The sequence below is a fragment of the Dama dama genome, chromosome X (assembly GCF_033118175.1).
Source record: "Dama dama isolate Ldn47 chromosome X, ASM3311817v1, whole genome shotgun sequence".
Lineage (NCBI taxonomy): Eukaryota > Metazoa > Chordata > Mammalia > Artiodactyla > Cervidae > Dama > Dama dama.
This window is the reverse complement of record NC_083714.1, coordinates 66,847,025-66,872,272: the sequence shown is the minus strand read 5'-3', so window position 1 is coordinate 66,872,272 and position 25,248 is coordinate 66,847,025.

Below are 25,248 nucleotides of genomic sequence, written 5' to 3'. Positions count from 1 at the left end.
ATTTACATTCCCACCAACAGTGAGGGAGAGCTCTCTTTTCTCCACACTCTCTCTAGAATGTAGTATTTGTAGATTTTCTGATAGTGGCCACACCGTCCATACTGGTGTGAGGTGATATCTCGTTATAGCTTTGATTTGCATTTCTCTAATAATGAGCAATGTCAAGCATCTTTGCATGTGTTTGTTGGCCATCTATATGTCTTCTTTGGAGAAATGTCTATTTAACATGAGTCTTCTGCCCATGTTTTGATTGGGTTATTTGTTCTTTTGATATTGAGCTGCATGAGCTGTCTGTGTATTTTAGAGATTAATCCCTGTTGGTTGCTTTGCTTGCAAATATTTCCTTCCATTCTGATGGTTGTCTTTTCTTCTTATTTATGATTTCCTTTGCTATAAAATTTGCTCAGGAATTTTAAATCCCTGCCCGCCAGATAAGCTGTATTTACTCTTACTGTGAAATTATCAAAATTCCTGCCAAAGCATTAAAAAGCAGTTTCCTCCACTTTAAGATCTTACATCTCACTAAAAAATGATAAATATTATAGTCTCCTTTTTATGGCCAACAGCACATAACTCCAGAAAAATGTAAAGGAAGCTTCGAACATAAGTCCTCATTGAAGTGGAAGCATTCAGTGCCCCAAACTGCTTGTTTTAAATTAATGGTTACTATCAAAAGGCTAAGATACAAGTGTATATCTATCCAATGGTTTGAGGCAACCAAAAAAGAAAAAAAAATGGGCAAGTAATATTACTCTTGAGTTTTACTCATTTACAATAGAGTTATTATACTGCAAATATTAAACCCACAAATGAATTTAACCTATTTCAAGGAAAAATTGCATCATCTATAGAGGAATTTTAAAATGCATGTTTCATTGCCATTGAATCAGTATTCTTTTTCATTGCTGAGTTTCTCCAGGGCCTGTAATTATGCTGACACATAGTAGGCATGCAATAAATATTGTTGCAGTTTTCTAGATCAGGTCCTTTTCTCTCTCTAAATATATTAACATTTAACCTCAATGGTTGCTTAGGCCCCAAGGGCTACACAGAGACTAGCAACAATTTGAAAACATACTTTCAAAGTCATTTCATAAACAATGCTAAAATTAGATGTAGTTCTGTGGCAGGGGGAGGCATTTCTCTTCTTTCTGTGGAAAAATTAAGGACTAAAACTGGTGAGATCTTTCAGAGCTGCAGTGTGAGTTTGAATAACAAAGAAAGAAGGAAAGAAAAAGGAAAAAAGCAAGTAAAGTCAGCCTGATGCAGAATAAGAGAATTAGGAACTACTTTTATCACTAACCCCCAGGGGGAAAAAAGTTGATAAATGGAGCAAAAATAGGGTAAATACTATACTCCCAAAACAGAAAACTGAAATTTTATGAGGCTGCTGCCAGCTGATATTCCTTACCTACTTGGCTTGAAGTAAATGAGAGGCAGAAGAGTTAAATGTGCTGGTGTTATGGCCAAACCTGTGTCCACTAGTCCATGTGTAGTAAAGTCAATCTACAGACACCAGGTTGTGGTGAAGAAAAGTGCAACGTTTATAGCAGGGCACCAGGCAAGGAGTCCAGGGTAGTTAGTGCTCAAAACAACCTAACTCCCTAGTGGATTTCAGGAAAGCATTTTAAAGACCCACCCCCAGATGAGAGAGGGTGGGTCTTGGGATGAGAGTTCAGCTCATGTTCAGCTCAGTTGTGATTCTCTGGTTGATGGTGAGGTAACAGGGTGGTGTCACAGGAGTTAACATTATCGATCCTCAGGCTCCAGTAGGTCTGGGGGTACATGCTTCTGGTCATCAAGTAGTTAAGTCTTCCACTTGGTGGAGGTTTTAGCATCTGTAAAACAACTCAGGAAATGCGCATCAGCTACTATTAGCTACATACTTCAGAGAGGAGCTAAAGCCAAGGATATGAGAGGAGGACTATCCCAGGAAGGTCCCATAGGGTCCCACTTGGTTACACTGGTTTTGGGGTCAGATCAGGGTATGCACTCCAATTCTGCACTTAAACGAATGTGAGACTTTCAAGGTTACTGTGACGTTACAGAAAATATTAATAAATAGCAGCTTTCAATAAGTATAGTTTTTCAGCTCCTTAAGTTATAATTAGTATTTCAATTGTGGACAATCATGCTGAACTTAGTCCTAATAAGGCAATTTTTCTGCTTAAAACAAATACCCACACCATAGGCACTATGAACATGCCAGTAAAACCTTGTTGAAATATTTTTAAGCCAAATTTTTTGTCACACTAATAATATCCCTGGAGTCAATACAGAAAAAATAATAAAAAAAAAAAATGTTGCTATAGTATAATCAACTGTTTAAAAAATAAGCATGAAATAAGTTCCTACTATGTGACATATTTTGCCAGGCAGAGGCTACCACAATAAGTAAGGTTTAATTGTTGCCCTTAGGGGAGAAAGTGGGAGAAGAGCCTTGTAAATATTTATAAAAGGGGTAATGAGGAGGTCCACTGTTTTCAACTCAGCGAGTCTTGTGACAGAAAACAACTTGGGATCAGAAACATCCTTGGTCCTATTTCCCATAATCCTGTAAACCACAACTGGAGATTTCTAGTAGGTCACCACTAAATGTGAGCCATCTAAACTCACTGAAAGCAATCACAATCAAAAAGAAAAGAGTCCATATATACAAAGCATGATATGAATCACTCTTAAAAAAGTAAGAGCTAAAAGAAAATCAACATTTTTATAGAGTATGCAATTTACCAAGCACTTTCCTTTCTATAATCTCATTTGACCATCATTGTTACAGAGTCCAAGCTCACTCTGCTTGCCGTACGACAGGCCAACACATCCTAGAGATGAGATGTTGAGGCAAGGAAGAGACTTTAATTGGGGCAGATCAAGAAGATGGCAGGCTAGCGCCTCATACTAACCACCTTATTGGGGTCTAGATTCCAGGTTCTTTTATAGATCAAAGAGAAAGAAGCAATGAGGAACTAAAGTCAAAAGGCAGAATAGAGAGGGAGAGGCAGTGGGGAAGTAAAGTGAAAGGGTTTCCAATCTTGCAAAACATCTCCAAGGTTATGTCCAGCCTTCAGAAGGGGTGTGTTAATCTCTTCTATTCACAGGTGGGCAGGGACAAACTATCTCACCTTGAGCTGAACAAAAGCATTTTGGTTTATAGTCAAGCAGGGGGCAGGGTCCTCTAGGCAAGTCATTGTGTATGATTATAATAATAAAAGCAAGTCAAAGAAACAGTTTCCAACATGGAATCAGAATTGGCTTCCTCCCTGCAACATCATAAATCCATGAACTAAGCAGCTTCTTTGGCACATTTTATAGGTAAGGAAACAGGTTTCAAAAAGTGAAGCAAATAATTTGAATTGGTATGATATGCTGGGAAATAAAAGCAGGTATTCTTGAGGACTGCAAAAAAAAATGCTCCAAAGGTAGAAATCAGGTGGGATCAAATTAAAGAAAAAGGAAGGGAAGAAGGGAGGGAGAGAAAAAAAGCAAGAAAGGAAGGAAGGAAAGAAAGAAAGATAAGCCACAGTCCAAAGGTGCAGAGGAGGAAGAGCTCCTGAAAAGTGAGGAGACTTTTTGAGGTGCTTCTAACACAGATATGGCTGAGACCATGGAGCAACCAAAATGATGATAAGTGAGCCCTACAGAAGAAGCAGTGAGAAATTTTGACCCCACCGTAATCCCTCTATCATGATCTTGGACCAGACAGCCAACAAAAAAAAGTTGCCTATGTGTCCTGTCTCCATTTCCTCTCCTTGATGCCCTTAGACCACTCTAATCAGATTCTAGCCCTTCCATTAATGCCACCAACAGCGCTCTCATGGAGGTGACTAATGAACTTCAAAGATGTCATGGGAGCGTGTAATTTCCTCGGTTGTCTCATCACAACAAAAAATTTAAGCGACAGAAGTTAAAGCCCTCAGACAGACTGTGTCTCAGCTCTCGAACAGATCAGTGTTACAGCTCTTAGACAGATCAGTGTTACAGCTCCGTGTTACAGCCCAGTTTTATTTAGGAAAATACATCCTCGAGGCCTGAGGGCATGCTGACCCAAAAGACGTGAAGAGAAGAGAGAGAGAGACGCCCTGGCCCTTTGGCTCCTCTTTTTATGTTTTTTCTCCTCCCCCCTGGGCCTGTCCTATGTAAATTGAGCTAGCCAGGAGTTCTGTTTGTTCTACCTGAGGTCCTCACTCTGGCCTTTGGACCTTCCTTTGTTCTATTTTTTTCCCTTGTCTTTTAGCCACCACCATTCTGGACTCCTTTTTCCTATTCTAACTACCTAATGAAAGTGTTAATCCAGTAGTTAATTCTCAGTCCTCATCTTACTTGACTTGAATGTTCGTGTGCCCCAAATTCATATGTTGAAATCCTAATCCTAACAGGTGAGGCTTCTGGAATGTGCTTAGGTCATGAGGGTGAAACTCTCATGAATGGAATTGGTGTCCTTATAAAAGAGGCTCCACAGCCCCTTGCACTGTGTGAGGACACAGCAAGAAGTTGGCAGTCTGAGACCCAGAAGAGGGCCCTCACCCAACCAAGCTGGCACCCTGATCTTGGACTTCCAGCCTCCAAAACTGTGAGAAATTTCTGTTGCTTATAAGGCCCCTAATCTGTGGTATTTTTTATGGCAGACCAAACACACTAAGAGGATTTATCAGGAAAATTAAACACAATAATGGACATTTTTTTCCTCCATATCTGAGAGACAGTTCAAATTCAGCATGTTCAAACCTGAACTCCTGGGCTTCTCCCTAAAGCTACTCTACCAGCCTTCTTCATCTCAATGGATGTCAGTTTCATATTTACAGTTGTTCAGACCAATAAAAACCTTGAAGTTATTATTTTTAAAAAATCTTTCTTGAAATAAGTATATGTATTAGACATCTAATGTTTAAAACTTTATACAAATTGAACAAATGCAAAATCAGAACTGGGAGTCCTCTGGTAACCTAGAGATTAGGATTCCAGGCTTTCACTGCTATGACCTGGGTTTAATCCCTGGTCGGGGAACTGAAATGACACAGCTATGTGGCACAGCAAAAAAGAAAAAAGAAACAGAATTTTAATAATATCCCAGAAGCCTTCTTTAGACTTCCTCCTTCTAGTCACTTCAGTTCAGTTCAGTTCAGTCCTTCGGTCATGTCCAACTCTTTGTGACCCCATTGACTGCAGCATGTCAGGCCTCCCTGTCCATCACCAACTCCTGGAGCTTACTCAAACTCATGTCCATCGAGTCGGTGATGCCATCCAATTATCTCATCCTCTGTTGTCCTCTTCTCTTTCCACCTTCAAACTTTCTGAGCATTAGGGTCTTTTCAAATATATCAGTTCTTTGCATCAGGTTTCCAACGTATTGCAGTTTCAACTTCAGCATCGGTCCTTCCAATGAATATTCAAGACTGATTTCCTTTAGGATAGACTGGTTGGATCTCTTTGCAGTCCAAGGGACTCTCAAGAGTCTTCTCCAACACCACAGTTCAAAAGCATCAATTCTTCAGCGCTCAGCTTTCTTTATGGTCTGACTCTCTCACATGCATACATGACTACTGGAAAAACCATAGCTTTGACTAGATGGGCCTTTGTTGCTAAAGTAGTATCTTTGCTTTTTAATATGCTATCTAAGTTGGTCATAGCCTTTCTTCCAAGGAGCTAGTGTCTTTTAATTTCATGACTGCAATTACCATCTGCCGTGATTTTGGAGCCCAAAAAAACATGAACTGTCACTGTTTCCATTGTTTCCCCATCTATTTGCCATGAAGTGATGGGACCAGATGCCATGATCTTAGTTTTCTGAATGTTGAGTTCTAAGTCAACTTTTTCACTCTCCTCTTTCACTTTAATCAACTGGCTCTTCAGTCCTTCACGTTCTGCCATAAGGGTGGTGTCATCTGCATATCTGAGTTTATTGATATTTCTCCTGGCAATCTGGATTCCAGCTTGTATTTCATCCAGCTTGGCATTTCTCATGATGTACTCTGCATATAAGTTAAATAAGCAGGGTGAAAATATACAGCCTTGACGTACTCCTTTCCTGATTTGGAACCAGTCTGTTGTTCCATATCCAGTTCTAACTGTTGCTTCCTGACCTGCATACAGATTTCTCAGGAGGCAGGTCAGGTGGTCTGGTATTCTCATCTCTTTAAGAATTTTCCACAGTTTGTGATGATCCACACAGTCAAAGGCTTTGGCGTAGTCAATGAAAAGAGGAGAAATATGTTTTCTGGAACTCCCTTGCTTTTTCAATGATTGAAAGGATGTTGGCAATTTGATCTCTGGTTCCTCCACTTTTTCTAAATCCAACTTGAACATCTGCAAGTTCATGGTCCACATACTGCTGAAGCCTGGCTTGGAGAATTTTGAGCATTACTTTGCTAGTGTGTGAGATGAGTGCAATTCTGTGGTAGTTTGAACATTCTTTGGCATTGCCTTTATTTGGGATTGGAATGAAAACTGACCTTTTCCAGTCCTGTGGCCACTGCTGAGTTTTCCAAATTTGCTGGCAGCTCTTTCACAGCATCGTCTTTCAGGATTTGAAATAGCTCAACTGGAATTCCATCACCTCCAATAGCTTTGTTCGTAGTGATGCTTCCTAAGGCCCATTTGACTTCGTATTCCAGGATGTCAGGCTCTAGGTGTGTGATTACACCATTGTGGTTATCTGGGTTTCTAGTTACTAGCACCTCTTCCATAAAACACATGGATTTCTGAATATAAAATAAAATCTGGATATTTTAGCATTTGTCTATCTATTTGTGCCAAGAGAAAAATAAAAGTTTTTAAAAAGCAAATAGGAAGGAGAAGAGACAAAGCTATCATAGAAGAAAATTTCCCAGAACTAAAGAAAAACATGAGTTCTCAGATTTAAGAAGCCCATCATTTGTCAAGCGCAATATATGGATAAAGACCCACACCAAGACACACTGTTGTGAAATGTCAGAATAAGTGAAAAAAACAAAAACAAAAGCCTCTTAGCTTCCATAAAGTAAAACATTGCCCTAAAGGAGCAATAATCAATGACATCTGAATTGCCATAGGCAACTTTGTGAAGGAAGAAAATGGGACAATATTAAAAATTAAGAAAATAAGACTTTTGTTAATGTTCCAGATCATATTTATATTTATTCACATTACTGAAAAAAAAAATTTAAAAGCTTGCATTCCAAAACAAAAATAGTCCACAATCCCATCAACTAACCAGGTCAATGATTTTTTTTTAGCCAGGTTTTCTTCTAGTCCTTTTTTATATACATTTTCAAAGTTCATATATTTGTAATAGTATTAAAGGTGGAAATTATATGTATATCTATATATAGATATAGATATATTTGGGCTTCCCTTGTGGCTTAGCTGGTAATGAATTTGCCTGCAATGCAGGAGACTTGGGTTCGAACCCTGGGTTGGGGATATCCCCTGGAAAAGGGAAAAGCTACCTACTCTAGTATTCTGGCCTGGAGAATTTGCAAAGAGTCGGACACGTGACTGAGCAACTTTCACTTTCATATTCTGCAAGCTTATTTTACATCATAGGAATTGTTCAAGACAGTAGTTGGTAGCCTTTCTTTATTTCTCATCTTCCCCCATTTCTTCTCCTTCTCTCTCACTCCCTCCATTTCCAATCCACATGGTAACATTACCACTTCTTCTCCCATTCAAGTACTAACCAGGCCCGACCCTGTCTAGCTTCCGAGATCAGACAAGATCAGGTGCGTTCACTGTGTTATGGCCTTAGACTACCACTCCTTCTATCTTTGTCAGTTTATCAAAATTTCTCAACTCTTCTAGTTTATTTTCTCTATATCTTAAAAGTTAGAATCAGCCTATCAAACTTCAAGGAAAATTTCTGTTGGCACTGCTATGTTTAAAGTGGATAACCAACCTACTGTATAGCACAGGAAACAGTTTAATGTTATGTGGTAGCCTGGATGGGAGGGAAGTTTGGGGGAGAATGGATTCATGTATATGTATGGCTGAGTTTCTTCATTGTTCACCTGAAACTATCACAACATTGTTTGTTAATTGGCTGTAATCCCACTACCAATTTAAATGGTTTTTGTTTTTAATTTCTGTTGGGTTTTAATTGGAACTCCATAGGATTTACAGAATAGTTTGATGAGGACTGCCTTCTTTAAAAATTGAGCCTTTCCATGTAGGGTCATGGCATGTATTTACATTTATTCCAGTTATCTTTTGTGTGGAGGAACTACTAGCATCACTCTCACAGACAAGTGGCCATGTCTATTATACACATCCTATGACCCAACAATTCCTTTTCATCAATTTTGGAATAATATTCATACTTAAACATGCCCTACGGTATTCTCTATAGTTGGGGGAAAGGGAAATAACCTAAATGTCCATCGATAAGGGGATGGATAAAGAACATATTTCCATCCATTGTTAAACAAATCACATCACAAAACACATTTATATTCATGTAAAGCACACATGCATGTACACAAAACACACATTTTTACCACTCATCAACTTTAAAATCTTGAATTTACCTAATACTTACTTCACTTCATTGTTATTTTTCTGATTTGTTAGAGGATTAAATGGATTAATACTTCTAAAGTCCTTAAAGCAGTGACTGGTAGAAAGTAATTGCACTCAATGCTAGCTGAAGTAATTGTATTCAATGCTGTGTGTGTGTGTGTGTGTGTGTATTAGTCAGTTGTGTCCAACTCTTTGTGACCCCAAGGACTGTAGCCTACCAGGGTCCCCTGTCCATGGACTTCTCCAGGCAAGAATCCTGGAGTGGCCATTTCCTTCTCCAGAGGATCTTGCTTACCAAGGGATCGAACCCTGGTAACATGCATTGCAGGTAGGTTCTTTACCATCTAAGCCACCAGGAAAGCCCTGCTAGCTGCTATTATTGTTTTTATTATTATTATTAGTCTTAGTTAAATTCAACAGATAATTCATTAACTAACCACCTTGTGTGAGGCACCCCATTATCCATTGGTGATGGAGAAATGACAAAGAATCTGTCCCCATCACTGAAAAAGCTTACACAGTGTGGAACAAATAGACACATATGCCTGCAATGGCCATATAATGTGGTAAGCACTTTGAAAGAATAATTGGGGAGTGCTGTGAGCATACAGAGGAGGCTCGTTCAACACAGGATTGGGGCAGGATGGGTGGAAGAGTGGGACATTTTTGATATGGAAAGCTCTAATGACAACTTTCTTTCCATCCCCTGTCCTTCTTAAAGGAGAGAAAGTCCTTCATACATTATTTATTCCTCTCCAAACCTAAAAGTACCTACCACAATTTATGTTACCACAAGATTTCCTAATTACTGCTCAAGTTTGGCAACCAAAAGTAACCATTATGAAACATGACAGAGTTGTTCAGCGGGACAAGTTGGGAAACAACTATAAACCTTGCTGTCAACCTCACAAGAAATCGACTTTATTCTGCAGGGTGCCAGCCTTTCATAACATAGTTTCCACATTCAGAGAGCATTTTATGGCAAGTTTCCAAAGATTGTGTTGCACGACAAATATCTAAATCCCTTGCCAAGGGTTTAAGATTGTATAAACTCAAGATAAACATGAGTTAGCATTGCATCACTATTTTTTTTAAAAAAGGGGGTGGGCCATGACAGTGGCATGCATTAACTAGAGTATATTAACTAGGAACCATTAGGTAAGTTTCCAACTTGGATCACACTCTTACAAGATTCAGTCTGAAAATTCAAGAGATGGAAAATCTGATACTGATTAAAAGACCAACCAGTGCTGGATTAAAGGAATATGGAATGTTTTCAAAATAATTCAATAAGAACTGCTCACTCTAGGACAAGAAAAAGTAAGAGATTTTCTGCCATAAAAGTTCATGGTCTAGTCAGAAAAACAAAGTGCAAGCACAGAAAAGGATGCTATAAAGTCTTTTACAATATGAACTTTAAGTATAGGCTACAGCAAGTGGGATTTTAGCTAGATTTTTAACAAAGATTACACATCCCTCATGAAAAACTTGTCATGGCTTCTTATTGCTGACAGGATAAATCCGCTTTTCTCACCTTGTCCCACAGACTATACTCAATAGTAATCTTCTAGTCCAACTAGAATGGCTTAAGCAGTATGCTTCAAGTTCTCCATCTGGAATACTCTTCTGTAAAAAACCTAAGCATGGGGAGCCATGTTGATCCCATCTCTTCCATGGAACCTTTGTGGATCAGAACAGACAACATGCAAAGTCCCCTATTATGGTCAGAATAGGCCTTCAACACTTGACTGAATCCTAATTGAATTAGTTTATGTCTCTAAGGAAAGCAAGGATCAACCACTAAAAGGATAACAAATCTAAAAAGCTGGAACAGCTAGCCTTGTCCAAACAGAAGTTTCCTGGGGAGAGGAAGACTTGGGAAGACTGGAATATTTTTATTTCCTAAAGCAAGACATCCTTCATGGGGAGAGGATGGATAGGCTTTCAGCCAATCAGTTCAGTTCAGTTCAGTCAACCAGTCGTGTCTGATTCTTTGCAACCCCATGGACTGCAGGACGCCAGGCTTCCCTGTCCATCACCAACTCCCGAAGCTTGCTCAAACTCATGTCCATTGACTCAGTGATGCCATCCAACCATCTCATCCTCTGTCATCCCCTTCTCCTCCTGCCTTCAATCTTTCCCAGCATCCGGGTCTTTTCCAAGGAGTCACTTATTCCCATCAGGTGGCCAAAGTATTGGAGTTTCAGCTTCAGCATCAGTCCTTCCAATGAATATTCAGGGCTGATTTCCTTTCAGATAGACTGGTTGGATCTCCTTGTAGTCCAAGGGACTCTCAAGAGTCTTCTCCAACACCACAGTTCAAAAGCATCAATTCTTCAGTGCTCAGCTTTCTTTATAGTCCAACTCTCACATCCATACATGACTACTGGAAAAACCATAGCTTTGACTAGACAGACATTTGTTGACAAACTAATATCTCTGTTTTTAATATGCTGTCTAGGTTGGTCATAGCTTTCCTTCCAAGAAGTAAACATCTTTTAATTTCATGGCTACAGTCACCATCTTCAGTGATTTTGGAGTCCAAAAAAATAAAGTCAGCCACTGTTGCCATTGTTTCCCCATCTGTTTGCCATGAAGTGATGGGGCCAGATGCCATGATGTTAGTTTTCTGAAAGATGAACTTTAACCCGACTTTTTCACTCTCTTCTCTCACTTTCATCCAGAGGCTCTTCAGTTCTTCTTTGCTTTCTGCCATAAGGGTGGTGTCATCCGCATATCTGAGGTTATTGATATTTCTCCCAGCAATCTTGATTCCAGCTTGTGCTTCATCCAGCCCAGCATTTCTCATGATGTACTCTGCATATAAGTTAAATAAGCAGGGTGACTATATAGACCCTTGACATACTCCTTTTACAGTTTGAAATCAGTCTGTTGTTCCATGTCCAATTCTAACTGTTGCTGCTTGACTGCATACAGATTTTCAGGAGTCAGGTCAGGTGATCTGGTATTCCCATCTCTTTAAGAATATTCCACAATTTGTTGTGATCTACACAGTCAAAGTCTTTGGCATAGTCAATAAAAGAGAAGTAGTTATTTTTCTGGAACTCCTTTGCTTTTTCTATGATCCGACAGATGTTGGCAATTTGATCTCTGGTTCCTCTGCCTTTTCTATATCCAGCTTGAACATCTGGAAGTTCACAGTTCACATAATTTTGAAGCCTGGCTTGGAGAATTTTGAGCATTACTTAGCTAGTGTGTGAGATGAGTGCAATTCTGAGGTCGTTTGAACATTCTTTGGCATTGCCTTTATTTGGAATTGGAATGAAAACTGACCTTTTCCAGTACTGTGGACACTGCTGAATTTTCCAAATTTTCTGGCATATGAGTGCAGCACTTTCACACCATCATCTTTTAGGATTTGAAATAGCTCAACTGGAATTCCATCACCTCCACTAGTTTTGTTTGTGGTGATACTTCCTAATGCCCAGTTGACTTTGCATCCTAGGATGTCTGGCTCTGGGGAGTAATCACACCATTGTGGTTATCTGGGTCATGAAGATCTTTTTTGTATAGTTCTTCTGTGCATTCTTGACACCTCTTCTTAATATCTTCTGCTTCTCTTAGGTCCATACTATTTCTGTCCTTTATTGTGCCCATCTTTGCATGAATGTTCCCTTGGTATCTCTAATTTTCTTGAAGAGATCTCTAGTCTTTCCCATTCTATTGTTTCCTCTATTTCTTTGCATTGATCACTGAGGGAGGCTTTCTTATCTCTCCTTACTATTCTTTGGAACTCTGCATTCAATTGATATCTTTCCTTTTCTCCTTTGCTTTTAGCTTCTCTTTTTTTCTCAGCTATTAGTAAGGTCTCCTCAGACAACCATTTTGCCTTTTTGCATTTCTTTTTCTTGGGGATGGTTGTGTATGATGTACAAGAGCTCCTGTATAATGTCATGAACCTCTGTTCATAGTTCTTCAGGCACTCTGTCTATCAGATCTAGTCCCTTTAATCTATTTATCACTTCCACTTTATAATCATAAGGGAATTGATTTAAGTCATACCTGAATGGTCTAGTGGTTTTCCCTACTTTCTTCAGTTTAAGTCTGAATTTGGCAATAAGGAGTTCATGATGTGAGCCACAGTCAGTTTCTGGTCTTTTTTTTTTTTTTTTCTTTGCTGCCTGTATAGAGCTTCTCCATCTTCGGCTGCAAAGAATATTGGCCATCTAGTTATGTCCATGTGTAGAGTGTTCTCTTGTGTTGTTGGAAGAGGGTGTTTGGTATAACCAGTGCGTTTTCTTGGCAAAACTCTGTTAGCCTTTACCCTGCTTCATTTTGTAGTCTGAGACCAAATTTGCCTGTTACTCCAGGTATCTCTTGACTTCCTACTTTGCATTCCAGTTCCCTATGATGAAAAACACTTCTTTTGGGGGCGTTAGTTCTAAAAGGTCTTGTAGATCTTCATAGAACCGTTCAACTTCAGCTTCTTCAGCATTACTGGTTGGGGCATAGACTTGGAGTACTGTGATATTGAATGGTGTGCCTTGGAAGCAAAGATCATTCTGTAGTTTTTGAGATTGCATCCAAGTACTGCATTTTAGACTCTTTTGTTGACTATGAGGGCTACTCCAATTTGCCTAAGGACTTCTTGCCCACAGTAGTAAATATAATGGTCATTTGAATTAAATTCGCCCATTCCAATCCACTTTAGCTCTCTGATTCTTAAAATGTCGATGCTCACTCTTGCCATCTCCTGTTTGACCACTTCCAATTTACCTTGATTCATGGACTTAACATTCCAGGTTCCTATGCAATATTGTTCTTTACAGCTTTGAATTTTACTTCCACCACCAGTCACATCCACAACTGGGCATTGTTTTTGCTTTGGCTCAGCCTCTTCCTTCTTTCTGGAGTTATTTATCCACTCTTCACACACCTTCCAACCTGGGGAGTTCATCTTTCAGTGTCATATCCTTTTGCCTTTTCATACTGTTCATGGGGTTCCCAAGGTAAGAATGCTAAAGTGATTTGCCACTTTCTTCTCCAGTAGACCACGTTTTATCAGAACTATCCACCATGACCCGCCCATTTTGGGTGGCCCTACATGGCATAACTCATAATTTCATTGAGTTAGGCAAGATTGTAGTCCGTATGATCAGTTTGTTTAGTTTTCTGTAATTGTGGTTTTTCATTCTGTCTGCCCTCTGATGGATGAGGATAAGAGGCTTATGCAAGCTTCCTGATGGGAGGGACTGGCTGTGCAGATACTGTGTCTTGTCCTGGTGGGCAAGGCCATGCTCAGTTAATCTTTTATCCAATTTTCTGCTGATGGATGGGGCTGTGTTCCCCCTCTGCAGTTTCGCCTGAGGCCAAACTATGGTAGGCGTAATGGTGACCTCCTTCAAAAGTACTTATGCTAGCATGCTGGGCCTCCCACGACTGTTGTAGTCAGTGTCCCTGACTCCGTGGTAGGCCACTGTCAAGCCACACCTCTACCAGAAACTCCCAAGCATATACAAGGAAGTTTGGTTCAGTCTCTTATGGGGTCACTGCTCCTTTCTCCAGCAATCTGGTGTCCACAAGGTTTTGTCTGTACCCTACAAGAGTCTCTGTTTCCCTAGTCTTGTGAAAGGTCTGTAATCAAGTCCTGCTGACATTCATAGTCAGATTCCCTGGGAATACTCAGTCCCTTTGCCAGATCCCAGGGTTAAGATGTCTGTTGTGGGGCCTAGAACTTTTGCAGTAGCATAAGAACCTCTTTGGTATTGGTATAATTGTTCTCCAGTTTGTGAGTTGCCTGCCTGGCTGCTCTATAGTGGCACGAATGTTGACCTCCTCCAAGAGGACTTATACCACACACTGCATCTCCTAGGACTGATGTTGCTAGAGCTTCTGTCCTCATGGTGGGCCACTGCTGACTCATGCCTCCATAGGAGACCCTCAAACACTCAAAGGCAGGTCTTTCTCTATCTTTAGTGGGGGCCTGCTCTTTTGCCTTGGTCCTGGCATGCACAAGGTCTTGTTTGTGCCCTCCAAGCATCTCTGGTGGGTGTGAAATTTGATTTTAAATACAATTGCACCCCTCCTACCATCTTGTTGTGGCTTCTCCCTTGCCCTTGGCTGTGGGGTATCTTTTTTTGGTGGGTTCCAACATTCACCTGTCAGTGGTTGTTCAGCAGCTAGTTGCAATTTTGGTGTTCTCATAGGAGGAAGATAAGTAGTAATGTGTATCTATTAATCCCACCCCAAAAAAATTTTTTTCTTAATTCCTGGCCAAGCCATTTGCCATCCTCACTGAGTACAGAAAAAAGGAAACAAATTAGCATTTTACCAGAAAGGTTTTAGATGACACATAAAGAAGGAAGAACTGTGGTAAACCTTAGATAGTGTTACCAAACGAACTGACACATCAGGGAATCTCTAAAAATAATATTAATGCAAATTAGTCTATTATTAGTCTATTAGTCTATTTGAAGAGATTGTGATGGGTGTCCAAGAAATGTCCTGGATAATTCCTCAAAGTTGCTTTCATTTTCAAACCCATGAATTCATCAGACAACTTGTTTTTCTCCAGGTATAAGCTCCATACTGCTAATAAAGAAGCTCTAAAAAGGAATTATAGTATTTTGTTTAAAAATAATTGATATTTCAAATTATATCATATATACTAATTATATATTTTCATGCTTGGTCAAAACAGACTGTATAAAATAAAGACTTTTTAAAAATTATTCTGCAATGGATAACTGTAATGGGTAACTAAAATTTAATCCAAATTTGATGGCTTTAGCCTTAGGTCATATAAATTTCCATTTTGCCATTTATGATGAAAGATTTAGAGGAAAGAGAATAGGTTATAAATATTGCAGAGGTGGAATATGAAGAATGTCAAATAAGTGAATTGCCTGTCTTCATTACAGCAACAAAATTGTCATGAAAAGCCACATTCACTTTACCAGTATTTATTGAGTACCAATCTACTAATACAGTACATAAGTTTCTCTGGTAGCTCAGCTGGTAAAGAATCCACCTGCAATGCAGGAGACCCCAGTTCGATTCCTGGGTTGGGAAGATCCTCTGGAGAGGGGATAGGCTACCCACTCCAGTATTCTTGGGCTTCCCTGGTGTCTCAATTGGTAAAGAATCACCTGCAGTGTGGGAAACCTGGGCTAGATCCCTGGGTTGGGAAGATCCCCTAGAGAAGGGAATGGCTACCCACTCCAGTATTCTAGCCTGGAGAATTCCATGTATTTATAGTCCATGGGATTGCAAAGAGTCGGACATGACTGAGGGACTTTCACTTTAAAATTGTATGTAGTTATTTTCATCTATATTTTGAAGTTAGTATATCTTGTTCACATTTTAGGACCAGACTTATGCTGATTATAAAATGCATTGAGTAGGTACATGGTTAAGGGTCTTAATTTAAAACAGCAAAAAGTGACACTGGTTAATATAAGCAAGCATGGAGTTTTTTGGAAGAACGCTAGATATTTCACAGAATTCATAGTAAGATCAAAAACCTAGGATCAGTATGCAGGCAGGAACCACAGAAAGATAGATGTTAGCACTATAGTTTACATCATGCCATTGAAACAGTCTGGTGACCACAGTGCCGGGACTACTGCCATTGGATACTGGATATTGCAGCCAGCAGCCACTGTTAGAAGTCTTCCCTGTTTCTACTTATTTGTTTTAGATTCCTAGTCCCTGGTAGGAGAATCTGATAGGTTCAGTGTCGGTTATGTATCTAAAGGGCTTCCCTGGTGGCTCAGTGGTAAAGAATTTTCCTGCCAAGCAGGAGACAGGAGTTTGATCCCTGGGTCAGGAAGATCCCCTGGACAAGGAAATGGCAACCTACTCCAGTATTCTTCAAGAGCCAGACAGCACTTAGCGTGTATACAGCAATAAAGATATCCAAGACCTAATTCTCCAGAACCTCTGGACATGCTGTCTTAACATGATGAAAGCAAATTTGCAGCTGTGGTTCAGGTAAGGATCTTGTAGGGTAAAGAACCTGCCTGACAATGCAGAAGATGCAGGTTTGATCTGTGGTTCAGGAAGTTCCCTGGAGAAGGGAATGGCTACCCAATCCAGTACTGTTGTTGTTCAGTCACTATGTCGTGTCCGACTCTTTGCAACCCCATGGACTGCAGCACGCCAGGCTTCCCCGTCCTTCACTATCTCCCAGACTTTGCTCAAACTCATGTCCATTGAGTCAGTGATGCCATTCAACCATCTCATCCTTGTCACCCCCTTCTCCTCATGTCCTCAATCATTTCCAGCATCAGGATCTTTTCCAATGAGTCAGCTGTTTGCATCATGTGGCCAAATATTGGAGCTTCAACTTCAGCATCAGTATTCTTGCCTGGAAAATCCCATGGACAGAAGAGCCTGGCAGACTACTTGGGGTTGCAAGAGTCAGACATGACTTAGCAACTACACAATAACAACAATATATCTAAAAATTAGGGTTTAGGGACTTCCTTGGCAGTCCAGTGACTAAGACTTGGCACTCCCTTGTCAGGGAACTAGATCCCACAAGCCAAAACTAAGAGTTCACATTTTGTAATTAAAGATCCCACATGACAAAATGACGATTAAAGATCCCCTGTGCCACAACTAAGACCCAGTGCAGCCAAAGAAATAAATAAATAACAAAAATAAATAAAAACTAGGGTTTAGAATTAGGGGTTTAGAATTATCTTGCCTTTTTCGTTTCTTTAGGGGAAGGCAAAGAAAGGCTTTATGTTCCTCAAACATAAAGCGAAGACTTGGGCTGGACAGTCACAAAACATATGCAAGAAAAACTCCCTGCAAAAGCAAAGCAAAAGCTAAAGTCGACTACAGGTGACTTAATCATTTTTGATGATTTTCAATAGACTACATTGTATGGGAAATTGCCTGTGAACCAGCCAAGGCACAGAGAATTTCCTGGGAGAAATTCCTGGAGAGAGACATACCACAGAGATATTGGTTCCAGACCACCACAATAAAGCAAATATGGCAATAAAATACAGCACATGACACTTTGGTTTCCCCATGCATGTAAAAGTTATATTTACACTGCATTATACTAAGTATGTAATAGCATTATGTCTAAAAACTGTACATATCTTAATTTTAAAATACTTTATTGCTAAAAAGTGCTAAACATCATCTGAACCTTCAGTGAGTTGTAATCTTTTTGCTGGTAGAGGGTTTTGCCTTGATGTTGATGGCTGCTGACTGATCAGAGATGGTGGTTGCTGAAGTTTGTAGTGGCTCTGGCAATTTCTTAAGACAACAATGAAATTTTCCACACAGATTGTCTCTTCCTTTCATGATTTATTTCTCTGTAGCATGCAGTAATATTTTAAAATTAATTTATTTATTTTAATTGGAAGCTAATTACTTTACAATATTGTGGTGGTTTTGCCATACATCAACATGAATCAAACACGGGTGTACAGGTGTCCCCCCATTCTGAACCCCTCCTCTTACCTCCTTTCCCACCCCATTCCTCTGGATTGTCCCAGAGCACCAGTTTTAAGTGCTCTGTAGCATGCAATGATATTTTATAGCACATTACCCCTAGAACTACTTTCAAAATTAGCATCAGTCCTCTCAAACCCTCCCACTGTTTCATCAACTAAGTGTTTGCTGTATTCTAAATCTTTTGTTGTCATTTCAACCATCTTCACAGCAACTTCACCAGAAGTATTCAACTCAAGAAACCACATTTTTTGCTCATCTATGGAAGCAACTCCTCACCTGTTAGTTTTATCACGTGTTAGTCACACAGTCATGTCCGACTCTTTGTGACCCCGTGGACTGAAGCCCACCAGGCTCCTCTGTCCATGGGATTCTCCAGGCAAGAATATTGGAGTAGACTGCCATTCCCTTCTCCAGGGGATCTTCCCAACCCAGGTCTCCCATGTTGCAGGCAGATTCTTTACTATCTGAGCCACCAGCGAAACCCTGGTATAAGACTGAAATTCAACCTGTACATAAAGGTGGGCTGGTTTGCCTTTATCATGAGATTGCCACAAATCAGTCACACCTTCAGGCTCCACTTCTAGTTCTCTTCCTATTTCCACTATATCTGCAGTGACTTCCTCCAATGAAGCCTTGAACTCCTCAAAGTCATTAATGAGTGTTGCATGAGCTTCTTCCAAACTCCTGTGAATTTTGATATTTTGACCTCTTCCCATGAATCATGAATGTTTTTCATGGCATCTAGAATGATGAGTACTTTCCAGAATGTTTTCAAATTACATTGCCCAGATCCATTAGAGAAATCACTGTCTATGGCAGCTATATCCTTACGAAATGTATTTCTTAAATAAGATTTGAAAGTTGAAATTACCTCTTGATCCATGGCCTGCAGAATGGACACTGTGTTTGAAGCATGAAAAAAAAACAAAAAAAAACATTGATCTCATTGTACATCTTCACCAGAGCTCTTGGGTTACCAGGTGCACTGTCAATGAGCAGTAGTATTTTGAGAGGAATCTTTTTTTCTGAGCAGAATTTCTTAATAATGCACTTAAAATATTCAGTAAACAATGTGGTAAAATTATATGCTCTCATCCAGATCTTTCTGTTCCACTTATAGAACACAGACGCGGTAGATTTAGCATTCTTCTTCTTTTTTTTCTGGCTTCACAGTAGAGCATGTGGGATCTTAAATCCCGAACCAGGGTTCAAACCCATACCCCCTGCAGTGGAAGAATGGAGTCTTAACCACCAGACCACCAGGGAAGTCCCCAGATTTTGTGTTATTCTTAAGGGCCTTAGGGTTTTCAGAGTAGTAAATGAACACTGACTTCAGTTAAAGTCACTAGCTGCATTAGCCCCTGACAAGAGAGCCAGCCTGTCCTTTGAAGCTTTGAAGCCAGGCAGAGACTTCTCCTCTCCAGCTATGAAAGTCTTAGATGGAATCTTCTTCCAATATAAGGATGCTTTGTCTACACTAAAAATACCTTGTTTAGTGTAGCCACTCTCATAAATTATATTATACATCTTCTGGAAAACTTGCTGCAGCTTCTACACCAGCACTTAGTGCTTCACCTTTCACTTTGATGTTATAGAGATGGCTTCTTTCCTTCAATCTCATGAACCAACATCAGTTAGCTTCAAAATTTGCTTCTTCAGCTTCCTCAATTTTCTCAACCTTTATAGAATTGAAGGGAGTTAGTGATTTGTTCTGGATTTGGTTACGGCTTAGGGGAGTATTGTAGCTGGTGTGATCTTCTATCCAGACCACTAAAATGTTCTCTATTTCAGCAATAAGTGTATTTCAGTTTCTTATCATCCATGTGATAAGCACAAATAGCATTAATTTCCTTTAAGAACTTTTCCTTTACATTCACAACCTGGCTAACTTTTGGATACAAGAGACCTAACCTTCAGTCTATCTCAACTTTCCACATGCCTTCCTTACTAAGCTTAATCATTTCTACTTTTAAAGTGAGAGATTTTTTATTTTTCCTTTTACATGGCACTTAGAGGCCATTGTAGGCCTAATTTCAATTCAAAGGTCTAATTTAAATATCGCTGTGTCTTAGGGAATAGGGAGACCCAAGGAGATGCAGAGAGACAGGAGAACGACCAGTCAGAAGACACAAAACATTTTTTGGTTAAGTTTCACCAACTTATATGGGTGTAGATCAGTTCTGTTCAGTTCAGTCTCTCAGTCGTGTCCAACTCTTTGTGAGCCCATGAAGCACAGCACATCAGGCCTCCCTGTCCATCACCAACTCCTGGAGTTTACCCAAACTTATGTTCATTGAGTCGGTGATGCCATCCAACAATCTCATCCTCTGTCGTCCCTTCTCCTCCTGCCCTCAATCTTTTCCAGCATCAAGGTCTTTTCAAAAGAGTCAGCTCTTCGCATCAGGTGGCCAAAGTATTGGAGTTTCAGCTTCATCATCAATCCTTCCAATGAATTCTCAGGACTGATCTCCTGTAGGATGGACTGGTTGGATCTCCTTGCAGTCCAAGGGACTCTCAAGAGTCTTCTCCAACACCACAGTTCAAAAGCATCAATTTTTCAGCCCTCAGCTTTCTTTATAGTCCAACTCTCACATCCATACATGACTACTGGAAAAACCATAGCTTTGACTAGACGAATTTCTGTTGGCAAGGTAATGTCTCTGCTTTTTAATATGCTATTCACTTTGGTCATAACTTTCCTTCCAAGGAGTGTCTTTTAATTTCATGGCTGCAATCACGATCTGCCATGATTTTGGAGCCCCCAAAAATAAGCCACTGTTTCCACTGTTTCCCCATCTATTTGCCATGAAGTGATGGGACCAGACTCCATGATCTTAGTTTTCTGAATGTTGAGCTTTAAGCCAACTTTTTCACTCTCCTCTTTCACTTTCATCAAGAAACTCTTTAGTTCTTCTTCACTTTCTGCCATAAGGGTGGTGTCATCTGCATATCTGAGGTTATTGATATTTCTCCCAGCAATCTTGACTCCAGCTTGTGCTTCATGCAGCCCAGCGTTTCTCATGATGTACTGTGCTTATGAGTTAAACAAGCAGGGTGAAAATATACAGCCTTCACGTATTCCTTTTCCTGTTTGGAACCAGTCTGTTATTCCATGTCCAGTTCTAACTGTTGCTTCCTGACCTGCATACAGGTTTCTCAAGAGGCAGGTCAGGTGGTCTGGTATTCCCATCTTTCAGAATTTTCCACAGTTTATTGTGATCTACACAGTCAAAGGCTTTGGCATAGTCAATAAAACAGAAATAGATGTTTTTCTGGAACTCTCTTGCTTTTGCGATGATCCAGCAGATGTTGGCAATTTGATCTCTGGTTCCTCTGCCTTTTCTAAAACCAGCTTGAACATCTGGAAGTTCACGGCTCACATATTTTTGAAGCCTGGCTTGGAGATAGTGGTGCCTAAAACAATTATAATAGTAACAGCAAAGATCACTGACTGATCATAGATCACCATAACAAATATTATAATGATTTTAAAAGGTCTGAAATATTGTGAGAATTACCAAAATTCTCACACAAAGACATGAAATGAGCAAATGCTGTTAGAACAATGGTGCCAATAGAATGGCTCAATTCAGGGTTTGCCGCAAACATTCAACTTGTTAAAAAAAAAAAAAAGTGCTTTATCTGCAAAGAGTAATAAAGCAAAGCCCAATGAAATGAGGTATGCCTGAAGTTATATTTTACTTTTATCTGTGGTTGTTGCTCTTCTCAAGTTGTCTATAATTTTGAAAAATTATTTTCTAAATCTGCAAAAATAAAACACAAGCATACCCATGTAAAATAAAAACTACATAATACAGAGAGTAAAAAAGTGAACTCTCTTTCCATCTCCCTGAGATAAATTTGGCAGTCATTTCTGCATGCATTTACATAGAGAATGTGTATATACATAGATTATTTGTAGCTTTGTCTTTACACAAAGTGTAATGCTAAACATATTACTCAATTTCATTTTATTTAATACCATAGCAAGGTCATTTTTCCATATCATTTCTTCCATACCACTATATAAAGAGACACATTTTTTAAGGGTTTTATAATGGTCCATTGTATGGATTAACACAATATTCTTAGACAATAGTCTCTTGGTGGATATTTGGGTTTTCAATTTCTTGCTATTACATATGACAATGAAATGAATATTCTACCCCATATTTCCATATTTTAATCTTCTTCATAGAGGCTAATGATGGTATGTTAAGCTTTTGTAATCCTATTTCTGTTCATTTCTCTTATTTTTAACATCATCAAGTGCTTAATGAATTTTGAAAAGAAAGTGAAACTCGCTCAGTCATGTCCAACTCTTTATGACCCCATGGACTATACAGTACATGGAATTCTCCAGGCAGTTTCATAACATTTAGCAAGTCTAGCAAATTAAAATTAGTAACGGTATAACATGTCTGATAATGACAATAGTGTGAGAGCTTGTATAGTAAACAAGCACTTTCTTCTACTATTGGCACTAGTGTTTTCCCTATCATCTTTTAAATGGGAAATTTCATGATGTCTATCAAAATTTGGCTCAGCAATTCCAGTTGAAAGTTATCCTACTCTTGTGAAAGTCACTCAGTCATGTCTGACTCTTTGTGACATCATGGACTATACAATCCATGGAATTCTCCAGGCCAGAATACTGGAGTGGGTGGCCCTCCCTTCTCCAGAGCATCTTCCCAACCCAGAGATCAAACCCAGTTCTCCCTCATTGCAGGCAGATTCTTTAACAGCTGAGCCACAAGGGAAGGCCAGTGAATTTTGATATTACCTTTTTTTTCTACATCATGTCTTTATTTTCAACTTGCAAATGGATGCAGAGAGATGTTAGACTTTAGGTTTTACAAATGCAAATAAATTCCAAGACTGTTTTCTGAATTTCCAGTTACTATCAAAATTAACACTTAGAGGTAAATATTTTACACGACTTTTGTTATGTTGTTATTTTTTAACATTTTTTCCGTGAAAGCATTTATTATTCATCTATTGTGTTTATATTATTGCAGTTTCTTTTTTTAATTTATTTTTTAATTGTAGGATAAATGCTTTACAGAATTTTGTTGTTTTCTGTCACCTCAAAATGAATCAGCCATAGGTACGGATATGTACACTCCCACTTCAACCTCCCTCCCATCTGCCTCTCCATCCCCACCAGAGATTGGTATCAGTTCAGTTCAGTTCAGTTGCTCAGTCGTGTCCGACTCTTTGTGACCCCATGAATCACAGCACACCAAGCCTCCCTGTCCATCACAAACTCCCGGAGTTTACTCAAACTCATGCCCATCGAGTCGGTGATGCCATCCAGCCATCTCATCCTCTGTCGTCCTCTTCTTCTCCTGCCCCCCAATCCCTACCAGCATCAGGGTCTTTTTCAACGAGTCAACTCTTCTTTGCAAAAAGGTCTGTTAAGGTCTTTTTCCCACTATTTGGTTGGGTTGTTTGTTTTTCTGGTATTGAGTTGTGTGAGCTGCTTGTATATTTTGGAAATCAATCCTTTGTCAGTTGTTTAATTTGCTGTTATTTTTTGTTTTCCCATTCTGAGTGTTGTTTTTTTCACCTTGTTTATAGTTTCCTTAGTTGTACAAAATCTTTTAAGTTTTCTTTATAGTCCAATTCTCACATCCATACATGACTACTGAAAAAACCATAGCTTTGACTAGATGGACCTCTGGCAACAAAGTAATCTCTCTGCTTTGTGACATGCTGTCTGTGTTAGTCATACTTTTTCTTCCAAGGAACAAGCATCTTTTAATTTCATGGCTGCAGTCACCATCTGCAGTGATTTTGGAGCCCAAGAAAATAAAGTCTGTCACTATTTCCACTGTTTCCCCATCTATTTGCCATGAAGTGATGGGACCAGATGCCATGATCTTCGTTTTTTGAATGTTGAGTTTTAAGCCACCTTTTGACTCTCCTCTTTCACTTTCATCATGAGGCTTTTTAGTTCTTCTTCACTTTCTGCCATAAGGGTATATCTTTCCTTGATATTTACAGTTATTATCTCTTCCTCTTGAATTGATCCCTTGATCATTATGTAGTGTCCCTCCTTATCTCTTGTAATGTTGTTTATTTTAAGGTCTATTTTGTCTGATATGAGGATTGCACTACTCCAGCTTTATTTTGCTTTCTATTTGCATGGAATATATTTTTCCATCTTCTCACTTTCAGTCTGTATGTGTCTATAGGTCTGAAGTAGGTTTCTTGTACACAGCAAATGTATGGGTCTTATTTTTGCATCCATTCAACCAGCCTGTGTCTTTTGTTTGGAGTATTAATCCATGTGCATTTGAAGTAGTTATTGATATATATGTTCCTATTGCCATTTTCTTAATTATTTGAGGTTTGTTTTTGTAGATCGTTTTCTTCGCTTGTGTTTCCTGACTATATAAATTTCTTTAGCATTTGTTGTAAAGCTGGTTTGGTGGTACTGAATTCTCTTCGCTTTTGCTTGTCTGTAAAGCTTTCAATTTTTCCATCAATTTTGAATGAGATCCTTGCTGGGTAGAGTAACCTTGGTTGTATATTTTTCCCTTTCATTACATTAAATATATCCTGCCATTCCCTTCTGGCCTGCAAAGTTTCTGCTGAAAGATCAGTTTTTAAACATATGGAGTTTCCCTTGTATGTTACTTGTTGCTTTTCCCTTGCTGCTTTTAATGCTCTTTCTTTGTATCTAATCTTTGTTAACTTGATTAGTATGTGTCTTGGTGTGTTTCTCCTTGGGTCTATCTTGTATTGGACTCCTTGTCCCTCTTGGACTTTCTTGACTATTTTCCCTTTCGTTGTTGGGGAAATTTTCAACTATAATCTCTTCAAAACTTCTCATACCTTTTCTTTTCCTCTCCTTCTTCTGGGACCCCTATAATTCAGAAGTTGATGCATTTAATATTGTCCCAGAGGTCTCAGATACTATCATCAGTTCTTTTCATTCTTTTTACTTTATTCTTCTCTTCAACAGTTATTTCCACCATTTTATCTTCCAGCTTACTGATCTGGTCTTCTGCTTCAGATACTCTGCTACTGATCCCTTCCAGAGTATTTTTAATTTCAGTAATTGTGCTGTTTATCTCTGTATGTCCATTCTTTAGTTTTTCTAGGTCTTTGTTAATTGATTCTTGCATTTTCTCCATTCTATTTTCAAAGGTTTTGATCATCTTTACTATCATTATTCTGAATTCCTTTTCAGGTAGTTTTCCTATTTCCTCTTCATTTATTTGGACTTGTGTGTTTCTAGTTAGTTTCTTCATTTGTGCAGTTTTTCTCTGACGTTTCATTATTTTTTTAATCTTATTGTGTTTGAGGTCTCCT